The sequence below is a fragment of the Lipophrys pholis genome (genome assembly GCF_963383615.2).
Source record: "Lipophrys pholis genome assembly, chromosome: 2".
In the NCBI taxonomy this organism is placed as follows: domain Eukaryota; kingdom Metazoa; phylum Chordata; class Actinopteri; order Blenniiformes; family Blenniidae; genus Lipophrys; species Lipophrys pholis.
The window spans coordinates 23683081-23693780 of NC_137636.1; positions in this window are offsets into that span (position 1 = coordinate 23683081).

The following is a 10700-nucleotide window of genomic DNA, read 5'->3' on the forward strand; positions in this document are numbered from 1 at the left end:
TGTGTGTGTGCGTCTGTGCCCTTGTTTCACTCACTTGGTCCCATTTACTTTGTGAGTAATACGCTGCATTTAAATTAGTTAAAAGGCTAAGCTTACAATTAGCATGTGATAGAAGGTGAGCTGCCTGTGTGTGTGTGTGTGTGTGTGTGTGTGTGTGTGTGTGTGTGTGTGTGTGTGTGTGTGTGTGTGTGTGTGTGTGTGTGTGTGTGTGTGTGTGTGTGTGTGTGTGTGTGTGTGTGTGTGTGTGTGTAGTGTTTGTTTACTTAATGGGTGCACACCAGACATTGAAACCTGAACTGGTTAGGTGGTTCTCAAAGTTGCCCCCCCCCTCACAGGTTCCAATCTGGGGATGAAGGTAATGCCTTTTCCCACCATTATTTCTCACATTTATTAATGAAAAGAAATACTGATAAAAACAAATATTTGTAGGGTAAAATATTAATGATCATTCATATCACTGAATTTGAAGAATACGTAACAGAGATTAGTCTAAATCAAAATTTATGCTTCAAAAATCATGACTCAAAGAAGCACAAGTAAAGTTTTATCATCATCATCGTCGTCATCATCACACAGATCTCTTGAGATTCTGACTTTCTCTGGTTTCAGGTTCCTTGACTTCCCCTCTTCCCCCTGAACTTTACGGGTTTCACCTGTGCCTGAGCGTGTGATTGTCTTCACCTGGTAGCTTTGATATATATTGGAGCTTTTCACGGGCGTCTTGTTTGCCAGTTCGTCTGTGTTGTCTGTTTTTCCTTGTGCTCCAGGCTTTTCTCTGTCTTTGGGTTTTTGTGTCGACGGTATGGCTTTGTCGGCTGATATCTCCCCCTCCCCTCTCCCGAGTGTCTCTCATAAAACAAGCTCCTGTGAAATAAACAGCGATGTTTGTCCAAATGAGTTCTTCCCCAATCAGCGTTCCATGACAGGAGGCGCTCATTCTTCCAGATTTGAAGAAATCCTGGTTTATGGTTTTGACAGATGAGGTGAGGCTTATGGCCGGATGAGGGTCAGACACTTTCGGTAAAAGGTTGTGGAATTAAAGTTGTCAATTGAAAAGTCTCACAAAGATTTATACAGAACGATGAGATATCACTCCATTAAACATCACATGTTCTCATGCTGTTCAAAGATCATGAATGCATCATTTTAAAATCGACTTAACTCATAAACTCAAGGTTGAACCCAACAATTCACCGCATGGGCAAATTTCCATCATGCTCAGGCTGTCATAGTCCAGCAAGCTTTGAGAAGGCTCTCAGTGATGTGTAAAAACCTTCAATGTGCCACACTCTCACTTCTGGAGGCATTATATCAGGAATTTTGTGAAGACGGGGGTTCTTGTAGGGCCAATATTTGCAAAACTGTATCAAAGCAATAATTGGGAAAAATCATATTTGAAAAATGGATTTCTGAAGACACGATAGATCAGTCTGTGGAGAAAAACACCACTCTATATTGTCTTTTCTTGTGCAAAGTGTCCGTGCTCAGTGCTCCTCCAATCATATCAAATAAAGAAAGGTTATTAGCTGGTGAGATCTGGTTGTTGGTTTAATTGAATTCCTGCCCCCGACCTACATGGTGACTTTCCACAGCTTGCACTTTCCTCCCCCACCCTCACATTAGAAGCTCCTGTCCTGTGAGAAACAAGATCAACTGCTACGAATTCTTTTAATTTGTCTTTCATCGGACTCTCTCACAGCAGCCTTTTCCAAAGAGACTATCCTTCTTTAGGGACTTTTTCAACATTGGGCCGGTGGCAATGTAAAATAAAACGACATACTGGTTACATGTAAGCTTCCTGGTCACTGTAGAGTAGAACTGGTAAGAACAGACTCTCTTCGCATATTTGCGGGTCTTATTTTGGGCGAAGTGGCCACATGTCCTTCTCGCGGACAGTGGGCCTGTGGTGGTGTAGGAATTAACATCTGCTATGTTTTGGAAGGAGAGCCTCCAGATGGCTGTGCATCATAAGGAGCGATCTGAGAGGTATGTGGTTCCACGCATGTTGAGCTCAGAATAATCAGGGAGAAGTCGTGACTGCTTTCTCTTTTTTTACCCTCTCTTCCATCCCCCCAGTGTTTTCTGTACTGGAGCAGTTGCCCCTTTATGACCGTGTTGAAAGTTTTATTTTCTGTTTTGTGTTTGTGTATGTTAGCGTAGGGGAGCATTAGTGAAGCAGACTGGTCAAACAAAAATGAGGATTGCTGGACATGTAATCCAAACAATTGGCATAGTTACACTATATTCTCCTTTTGTCTAAATATATTTTACTAGCATCAACAGCCACTTGTTCACTTGGGATAAAAGTAAAGGTAAAATGAAACAGAATAGGAAATGTGCAGTCCTACTATCACAGAGTGGCGTTATTGTTTTAACACACTAAAAATCCTTAGCGTAGACTGAACTAAAGAAATAAAAATCACTTACACCGTCATCATTAAGTGTGATGCAGCTTCTCCTGATGGGGTTTCTGATTCATTATAATGTGTTTGGATAGAATCCGTTCAATCAGGTCAAATATGCATGAGAGCATCATTGCACATGCAGGGGAGAGTGTCATCTTTTCCCAGAGTTGGTGTCAAGCCCAAGCACAACGGGCAGCTAAAGCACTGGCACTAGCACTGAGGAACAGGTCTGTGAGGAGGAGCGACAACGCAGCCGTCTGCTGATTGGTAGTGAGGATCATCACTCTCGACCTGCCCGCAATGTTGAAATATTTTATCGGCCGTAAACCCTCTGTTGTTGTTTACATACGCTGCTTTGCACTCACGGGTTGTTTTGTTAACTGAGTTTATTGAAACGTTGGCGCACGACACAACACCACAGTCTTTAATGAGGTGCAGACGCTCCTCTCAGTAACAGGAGGAGGAGATTCAGCAGGAGCTGGATGCTGCTGTTTGCAATGAGAAAGTTTGTGCTGTGTCTCATCCCTACGTCGTTCACAACCCCGTCTACATTTTAACCGTACTTTCTGTGGTGGGACCGTGCGACAAAGTTGGTCCTCCCGGTCCGCCCCGCTACGGCACGGACTGCACGGTGGAACTGCAGCTTAAGAATGCCAAGGAGTACTAAGGAGTACCAAGGAGTACCACAGGGGGTATCATATGGTATCAAGAGATGTCAAGGAGTACTAAGGGATACCAAGGAGTACTAAAGAGTACCAAGCAGACACAATTGGATGACTTCTCACATTTCATGTGAAAGAAAAGGCTAACAAACAGGTTTTAATGGCCACTCCAGACAAAGAACGCAGTATGTCTGGTTAAAATAATAGTGAAAACTGATCTTCGGTCCAAGTTTATCACTAATCACCCAATGGCTGACCATTTATTTATCTTTTTAACTGTGTCAAGGTCAATTCTTGTAAAAACCTGACAGGTTAACAATAACATGAACGAAGCAACTTCTCAGAGTTCTCATGAGTTTCATTATTCATCTTCATCATCTTCAATAAACAACACATATGATGTGCAACTTATCTGACTGTCCCACACCTCATCTCATCAGTTTTCATCACAGCATCATAGCAGACGTGAGGAGAAGGTGGAGGCGAACGTCTCGACTGCTCAACGAGCAGATCTGCTGATGCAGGAGCAATAACAAAAAAAAAAAAGCCAATTAATTACCAAGTATAGATTTCCATTAACACAACAGCAAGGAGGTGTGATGTGGTCAGTGATCTGTGACATACAAACTGAAGTACAAATGTGCAGGACAGCAGTTCGCCCAGAAACAGGAGAGATATACATTTCTGTCATTTCCAAGTTCTGAGTTAAAGTCCCCCGCTTTGTGTGGTTTAACTTCTCCTCTCAAAATTGTGTTTTTCTCCTCGGTCCTGCAGTTGATTTTCGAGCTCTGCCGTGCAGAATGATGGATGTGCAGGGATTGCAACCAGAGAGTTGTTTTCACATTTATCTGCCGAGTGTCTGTGAAAAACTTTTTGTTTTAAAAGCTGTGTTGGCACGATTTGTTGTGGATAATCTTTGCCTCCATCCGCTTACAGGAGTACAGAAACACCAAGTGCACACATTCAGGTTGAACTTCACAGTAAAATATGAATATTCCCCCTTTAGGATATTCAGTAAAATGTGGATTTTATAATGAAGGACCACAACTGTTTATGTGTGTAGAAAAATACAATGTTCTGCTGAGATCAGATTTTAGTGAGGTTTGGGCTACAACTGGATGTTAGGATTTGCTGATTTACAGCTCTTTTGCGAAAATGTGACCAGAAGCAAACATTAACATCGCAAACATTTTCAGACAAATCACAATACTGGCTGTAAATAAAACTATTAGTGTAAACTCCTCCCAGTATTTCCCATGATCTTGTGGGAATTTCACTGCCTTTATGGCTTGTGGTTTCAGACCTCAGTGTGTTCTGTTAGTAAATCAGGGTTATGCATATATACTTTTGCAAACTTCTATTTTAGGGACTTTCGCCCACAAATATCAAATTATTGTAAAGTTATACATAAGTTATGTTAGTGTCAGCTCTAAGGTGAGGTCTGTGCTTGTTATGATGTGTTATGTGTGTTTTCCAAATCGTTTGTCGAAGAACTTTCAGGGAAAACTTTGCTGGCTACTCACTGTGGGTCTGTGTATATTTGTGCATGAATACATACTTTTTGGAGGGAATCATGTCTTCCAATGAGGAAATGAAAATCGGGCAAATTGGGCTTTTTCTCACGTCATATGTATTTAACGTCAAAGCTAAATGCAGCAGTTTGATCAAAGCAACGCATTTCGGTCTGCCGGGAAATTGACAGAGAAATTGCTGGGGGAGAAATGAGCAGCAGCAGAAGCTGGTAGTGAGGCAGCGTCGCCCTCATTACTTCAGGCTCCGTGATGGAAAACCAACCACTACTTGGAAAATAGTTAGTGAATTATTAACTCGGGGGGGACTGTTGATTCTTTATTCAGACTGGCAGACAGTGAAAATGACTCAACAAAGCCCGAGTTGCAAATGTGTTTTCAAGGTAAATGTTGGAGTAAGTGTTGACATTTCACCTCTTTTGTAATTTGGGTACAGATTCCAGGAAGGACGATGGCTTCAGAGCAACACTATCAAAACTGTCTATACAGTAATTCCCCGCATGGTCAACGAACCCAGTCAAAGAAATGGGGCAGTTTAATTCATTAACACGTTAACAGGACCAGGACTGAAAATTGCTGACCCGAAGGTTTCCTACTGTTTTTAATGCCAACACCCTCAAGACATCAATATAGCTTATGCAGCTATTTTCAAGATCTTTTTTTAAATCCGCTCCGATTTTCTATATCTGCCATAGTTCAAACACACTGCCGGGACATTTTGAGTCCAAGTCACTACACAAACATCCAAATCCACAGACAAAGAACATGTATTCGTCACACAAAAGCCATCAGATTTTACCAGGAAGGACTGAGTTTTATTGTCAATGACACCTGCTAAAGACACAATGAAATGAAATGCTGCTCTCCCAGGCTCAGTTGTGGACTAAAACCAGTTCTGCAATATAATATGTAGGGATGCACTGATACCGATATCAGAGTCGGGTATTGGCTCGGAGTACTTGTACTTGTAACAACCCGGCAAGTATTACATGATGTAAAAGAGAGAGAGCGATGTCGGCAGCACTGAACTTTTTTAATACTATTTAGAAGGATAAAATTAAGGTAGACTGTAATATGTGTTCTTCTTCATTTGCATATGGAGTATGACTTAGGCTTCATGGCATTTTATAGGTACTCGTATCAGTGCTCCTTATTGGCAAATAGCTAAAGGTTAGTACTACGAGTATTCGTCATTTAAAAAAGTGGTATCAGTGCATCCTTAGTATTATGTTTATTACGCAAAAGACCTTTTCATATAAGAAAAGCTCATCAGGGAACACGTTCATGAGTGGCAGTGGGGGGATTCTGGTTTGGAGCGAAAGATGAGTCCCCATCGACCTCGCTGTGTGTGCTCTAAAACACTTGGTTCCTGTTGGAAACACACACCTGTGTGAAGCTGGATTTAGGGTCCTCGTGTGTATGAAGTCAAAGCACCGTACCCGGCTGGACGTGACGTCAGAGATGAGATGCGCTCTGTCAACTGCGACACCAGACTCTGAAAGGCTGGCCAGATGACATTACAATGACATGAATGAACATAATTCAGCCATGTCTGAGGAGTTGCCAGAAATTTGTGGTGTCAAAATGGGGTCACGACCCAAAAAAGGTTGGGAACCACGGCCCTATGAAAAGTTTTCTTACCACATTAGTTTTCCTTTGCAGCAGCAAACAGCCTCAAAACCAGAGCTTCATGTAGACGTTACATAAAGTTTGATGAATTGATGACCAAAGTAACACAGACGCTGGTGCAGATTAATTCCCTTCCAGCCTCCAGTCAGGTGAAACGTCAGCAGGACGTTTCAGCCTCTTTCTCTACCACCCTTCACCTCCACCTCTCATCCAACTACCTCCACCTTTCATCTAACCACCTCCACGTCTCCTCCAACCACCTACCCCCTCATACAATCACCTCCCCCCTCATAGGGTCACCTCCACCCCTCATCCAACCACCTGCACCCGGCTCTGAGTCACATTCCCGGCTGTGTCCGAGCCGTGGAAAGCCTTTAACATCGTAATCAATCCAGCGCTCCCAAACCCAGAGGATTTCAGATTTCTCTGCACCTGTTTGCTGTGGAAAGACATAGAGGACAATTTTACAGCTGAGAGGGAACCATGAGAGAAATATCGCCAAGATAACCGAACAAGGCTCCTGAATCATTGTGGTTTTAGTCGGTCACGTTGCAGCGAGAGGTTTTGTCACGGTGGGATTCAGGGTTTTATATCCAGCCATCAGACAGGACACTATATCACAGTGCTCCAAAGGGGAAAGTACGTGCATCAGCATGTCAATGTGCTGACACATTTTGGGCATAAATTTGTTCAAAAGAGCAGGATTATGCATTCACAGGCTGCAAAGGCTACGATGCGTTTCCTTCCTGTGCTGCTCCAGGTTCGCTTGGATCGTTAAAAGTTGTTAATGGACTAAACAGAAGGTTGGGGGCAAAATAAACATCACATTGATTTAGAAATTCATAATATGGATGTAAATCACGTCCATGAAGGGTAGAAGATTCAGAAGACATGAATTAGATGTGCTCCTGCTTGATTTTTTTTTACTCTTGTTTTAGACTTCAGTATTTCTCTCCGTGGTTGTTTCTTTCTAATTCTGCTGTCTGATGCCAAATCAGCAGGGCTGGAAGGATCATTAAAACAAGATTATCTTTCACAGTTAATTGAAACATTTATAGAAATGATATGTAAATTTATGAGCTAGTTGCAAACAACAACAACAACAATCCATTTGCTGAAATAATCCTTCAAGGGAATGAGATCCTCAAGGTAGTGAATCAAGGTCTTGTTGATTTTTTTTAAATAATTGCACCTCAAAAACCAGGAAGAAAAAGTAGCAGAGACTTCTGTCCTAGCTCATATGGAATTGTTGAATTTTTTTCTGTAAAAGTCCCTTAAAATGACAGTTTTTCAAGCTATACGAATAGAATTCCATCTAAATAATTCTGGCTTTGTGACAGATCATCCCTCATATGACCCTTTTTTGGTTTGTTTTTAGGAAACGAACATGCAAACAATATTGTGTTACACAGGGCCCCAAAACTTTACATCATATTATTCTTTGTTGAAATCTATTTGGGTGAGCGCACATCCAGGGCCTTGGTAAATCAGTCCCTAGTAGTGCACAGAGAGTGTATTCTAGGTACATTGGAGGAGAAAACAAGCAGAAAAGGAGTTCACTCAGTCCTCACTTTCGTCCGACTCCTCACTTTGATTCAGCTCCAGGCCATGCTGCAGACTCGGACACAGGCTAACAAGGTTCAGCCGTCGTACTGTGAAGCGCTGAGCTCTGGCAAAGCTGAAGTAAAGCTTCCTGTGTGTCCCTGCTTCCCTGTTGAGGCTCAATACTGCATCAAGTATCTTTTCATGATCTTTGCCAGAGCACATTGCAGTAACTGAGATAATTTTTACGCGCGACTTAATTTATTTAGTGCAAAAATAAATAGTATGTGGGGAAGTTGTTGTGCTTCAAAAATGGTCACTTCCTGGCGTACAATAAACTAATTCAAATACGCAGATCACATGATCTCTGTGTATTATCTGGCTTGATTTGACATATGGCGACAAAGTCAGAGTACGATGAAAATACCCTCACACAGAGAGATAACATGGAAAGTTAACACAAAGAGTCTGGAATACAAACGGGATCTCTTTGCTGAGAGGGGAGAGTGCGAACCACTACACCAATGAGCGACTTGGGTCTCGTTTATACGACGTTTCAAATGAAAACACATCGTTTTTTAGCGTTTCTGTTTCATAAAAATTCACAGCAACGTTTTGAAAACAATGTCCGTTTACACAGAAACAGCAGAAATGCTGAAAACGATGTAGTTAGCATGCCAGGCCACAAGTTGGTGCTGTTTTTTGTTTATGTGATAAAACCGAGTGTTATACAGCAGATAACAATATGCTATAAACTTTAACAATAGGAGTACACAGACATTTGTATGGACAGAGGAACACTTTGGATTGTTGACTATAAAAAGTAACTGGGGGGGGGGGTACGTTGTCCGTTGTGGGATTTGAACCTACAAACTTACGACCTGAAGTCTGCTTCTCTTGCTGTTAGGCCCCGTTTCCACGGAGATGGAGTTGGAACATTTTCAAAGAAATATGTTTTGAGTGGCTCCGAGTACTGCTGTCATGTAAACGAACTGGCAAATTGCAACAAAAGTTTTCCGTTTGCACTTGAAAATGTTGTGTGTAAACGAGGCCTCATTTCCTAATATGTCTCCTAGAAAATTGCTTTAAATTGACTTTAATATTAAAACTCCTCCACTGTGTGTTTGATGTGCGCCACATTTTCTTTTGATGCAAAAAGCCAGAACTTTCCAGACGCTGTGGAAGTTTGTGATGACAGGTGCTCCAGACTCCCACACATCAAAGGAAAAGGTTAAAGACTCGGTATGAACCGTGTCCTGGTACCCAGTCTGCAGTAAAATAGACTGTGAAGGCCAGAGAGACATTAGCTGGAGTCTCCCACGTGCTCAGATGCATACTGAACGCCGTCAATGGTGCCCTGTGCCACGATAAGCATGCTTAACATGAGAGAAAGGATGACCTTTCCATAGGCACAGAGCGGTGGAGAACAGCAGGCCGTCTGCACTCAGCCAAGGTTAAAAGCAGGAGAGGAAACAGGACACTGTTTAATTGTCAAGTCAAATTAAATGGCTGTTTTACATTCTCACAATGTAGAGCCGGGTTCATTATCATACTGTATGTACCTTGAACTTGACCTTCAAAGCCCTGTGGATCTCTGTATGTGCGCAGTGCGTCCTTGACTCGGAGCAGATTTTTCTCTTGGTACCATGTAAGCCTATTATGCAAGTCACAAGTTGATGAGAAAAGACCTCAAGGATCGCAGACGGTTAACAATAACAGATATTTATGTTCAGTTCAATTGCATTTTTTAGAAAAATTAAACACACGAACAATGATAGTTCTGGCTGGTTTATAAATCGCAATCATTTTATTGTACTGCGGCCCAGTCTGACTGATTAAACCATTCATTCATTCATTCATTCATTCATTCATTCATTCATTCATTCATTCATTCACCCAAGGCTCAGTTTTCGCAGCAACATTTTCAAGTGAAAACGCTTTTGTTTTTTCGTTTCAGAAAAGTGTTACATTTCCACAGCAACATTTTATTTAGCATGTTGGGCCAGTAGTGGGTGCTGTTGTTTGGTTTTGTAAGGAAACTGCTATTGGCCGGAGTACTTGTTATTGTCCGTCTACTCACTGCATGTGCAGAAGAACTATTTACTACGGTCCTGGTGTGCATACACAGTAGCAGAATTTCAGAAAATTTGCATTTTTCCCAGATCGCATGGAGACAGAGTGTTTTCAAAAAGTTACACCTAGGTTACATTTTCAAAAGGTTGCATTTTCAGTGGCTCCGAGCATGGTTGTGATGTAAATTGATGCCCAAAACATAACAGAAATGTTCAGTTTTCACTTGGAAACATTGTCGTGTAAACAGGGCCCATGTTTATCCACTCCACATTTACTCCACAAGTTATATTTGTCACGTTTGCCTGTTAGTATTTAATGATACATAAGCTTATAATAGGTACGATTTCAGTCCAACTCTGGATTTTAAATCAGATTGAACTACCTTCATTGACATTTTTGAGCTATTCCTGCATTTGAAAATTGAAAATCTGTCTCAGCTGAAGCTGCTCTGAGCTACAGAAAGAACTATTTCTGTTCAGGTCGATGTGAAATATCAGAAATGTTTCTGTACTAATATGTTAAGGTTGTCCATACTTGTGGCTCAGACATCGATCAGATCATGATTTGGGGCTGTTTGATGCAGAAGACGAATGCATTTCAAAGGGCGGAACTACTGGTCTAGTTGGTTTGCAGTGTGCTATGAGGTGGCTGCGCATAATTCTTGAATGCAAAATAGAAAAACAGGCTCTTTCCTTCCTGGTGTCCAGTGGATCATGGTGTTGCTGCTCCGTCGTTCCTCTGTTGTTCTATTTCCTTTAAGATGCGAGCAGAAACACCATCATCTCAGAAAAGACAAAAACAAGTGGACACCCTGCTCTGCTCACCGGTAGATCACATGTTGAAGGAAACAACCAACTTTC